The following is a 2,809-nucleotide window of genomic DNA, read 5'->3' as shown; positions in this document are numbered from 1 at the left end:
GCAGGCTAAAGGTTAAGGTAAATATACAAATTTTACACATCATTTTTATAGTCTCGTTAAATTATCTTCTAATAAATTATATGGGTGATCCATATATTTAAATCGCAGCTTACTGTTCAATGAACATATTAAGTAATCCATAAGAATGTTTTTAATAGAAATAGAGAATGATAAAAATATACTGAGTTATAGTGTCTGTGTTTTTTTTCAACTAGGGCGCTCGTCGTAAAACATTATTTCAATTGATATTTTAGCCGTGCCATGAGAAAACCAACATAGTGGGTTTGCGACCAGCGTGGATCCAGGCCAGCCTGCGCATCCGCGCAGTCTGGTCAAGATCCATGTTGTTCGCTTTTAAAGCCTATTGGAATTAGAGAAACTGTTAGCGAACAGCATGGATCCTGACCAGACTGCGCGGATGCGCAGGCTGGTCTGGATCCATGCTGGTCGCAAACCCACTATGTTGATTTTCTCATGGCGCGGCTCATTTTATGAATGTAATGGAAAGTACAGATACATCTCTCCTATTTCACGTTACAGTTTTACTGCGTGACAAACAGCCTATACAGCTTTTCTACCGACAATATCTTTCAGTTTGTTAATAGCAAATGGGAACTGTTCTTCCCTTTGGTCGTTATATTGTTAATACGAGTAAAGGAAAATACATAATAATCATGTAACTATGGTAGTAAACCGGCATAGCATTGTATATAGGTCATTTGCATGTCTTTGTGTTGTGCTGTTATATATCCCTGTTCCTATGTCATTTATGTCTAGATTGATATGTGAACATTGCATAAGCACCATATTTGTGTCCGATATCAATTTCTTATCTATCCGTAATATATTCTTAGATAGAAACATAACTTCAAATATCATTTTTCATTTTTATAACAACTAATTATTATAGGACGGGACTCTTTCTTTCCGGATTTACCGGCATGCTCGCGCACTTGACATACACTTTTTGTTGTTAGCGCCAAGAAGGTTTGTTGTTTAATTTCTTGATGATTTATATCAAGTTTTGTTGTTGTACCAATAAAATTAATCTTTGATAGTTAGCAATTCATTTCTGATGTAATTGTTTTTATACTGATTGTGCGTTACATGACTGTGTGATCTGAATTAAATATTTGCACTTGAAATACACTTTTATGATAAACGCCAAGAAAGTTTGTTGAATTCTTTTTGATAATTTATATTTATCAGGTATTGTTTCAGTGCCATTACATGCCGAAACATCCCTCACCTGTTTGAAGAAAGACAACCCTTTGACGCATATGTAAGATAATCCGTTATAATCGTGAACATACATTATTTTACCAGTTGCAAATTAGAAAACAGGAATTGCAACAATGGTATCAATTCGAAACTTCATAGCATCTCTAAGCCCGCCCGCTAAGCTCAATAGTGAGAGCGTAGATCTACGGATTGCGGGGTTGTGAGTTCGAGCCCCGGGCGGGGCGTATGTTTTCCATGACGATTTCATTCGTCCTCCACTTCTGATTCATGTGGGGAAGTTAGCAGTTTCTTGCGGAAAACTGGTTAGGTTAAATGCCCACCACCGTCCCCCAACGGCGTAACCCCCCCCCCCCCCCCCCCCCCCCCCCCCCCCCCCCCTACCCCCAACAAAGAAAAAATCATAGCATCTCTGAGATATTTCGCAATCTTATACGTTTTATTTGTGTGTTCTTGACTACATAGTTAACATAAACGATCTATATCTATACCATTACATCTCCGAGATTTAAATTCACCCTTACCGCTGTAGGCTTGAAATCTCGCTTGGGGTTAAAAACTCATGTGAAGAAGCTATCCAGCCGGCTTACCGAGGGCCGGCGGCGCTATCCAGGCATTCGCTCGTGATGAAATAATATTATCTGTTAGAAATAATAAGTGAATAGATGACATATTCATATCATTTTCAGTTATATTATTTTATTTTATGTTTTTCGGTGGTTTATCGAAATATAACGGTGAATTATATCCTGATAAACTCACTGGCCACTCAGTGAAAATTATCAAATCTGATACCCGGATTAACGTCAAAAAGTTTACCGAGCGTACTGAAAGCCGGAAACAATATGACGATGACGTCGTTAAAATGACGTCATCTTTGCGATGCTTCCTGATACAATTTCCCGCAAATTTCGACATTTTATTGAAATAAACACAACAAAAGTAGAGTTTTAGACATAAAATAAACAGAAAAGTTGTTGGTATCGATGTAATATCACGGTAATTTCACTCGTGAACACCAAAAGTTGTTATTTTCACTCGTGGCTGCGCCACTCGTGAAAATATCACTTTTGGTGCCCACTCGGTGAAATTATAACGTAATATTACACCGAAACCAACAATTATCCTCTATAAAATCCACTGTCTTTGTTATATCATACAGGAATAAAGTAAGCAACAAGGGAGATAATAGCTCGCCTTATTTTACACTGATAACATGAAAAGGTTCAAACACATATAAATCTGACACATGCTTTACCATTTTGTTAGCTCACCTGAACCGAAGGTTCAGGGTCAGCTATTAGTATGGGGTGGATGGTCCGTCGTCCATCGTCCGTCGTCCGCATTTTTACTTAAAAATCTCCTCCTCTGAAACTTCTGGTCAGAAGAACACCGAATTTGCTCTGTAGTCCTCTATCAATTTTGTTTAAATGGGGGCACTTGGTCCCTTTAAGGGGCCGCTAGAGCTAAAAATAGAAATACATTTAAACGACTTCTCCTCATGAACCGCTTGATGGATCTTCATCAAACTTGGTCTGTAGCATCATTATATGGTTCACTCCCAATTTTA

The sequence above is a fragment of the Mercenaria mercenaria genome, unplaced genomic scaffold, assembly GCF_021730395.1.
Source record: "Mercenaria mercenaria strain notata unplaced genomic scaffold, MADL_Memer_1 contig_2221, whole genome shotgun sequence".
In the NCBI taxonomy this organism is placed as follows: Eukaryota; Metazoa; Mollusca; class Bivalvia; order Venerida; family Veneridae; genus Mercenaria; species Mercenaria mercenaria.
The sequence above is the reverse complement of the archived record's forward strand: the minus strand, read 5'-3'. Positions refer to the sequence as shown.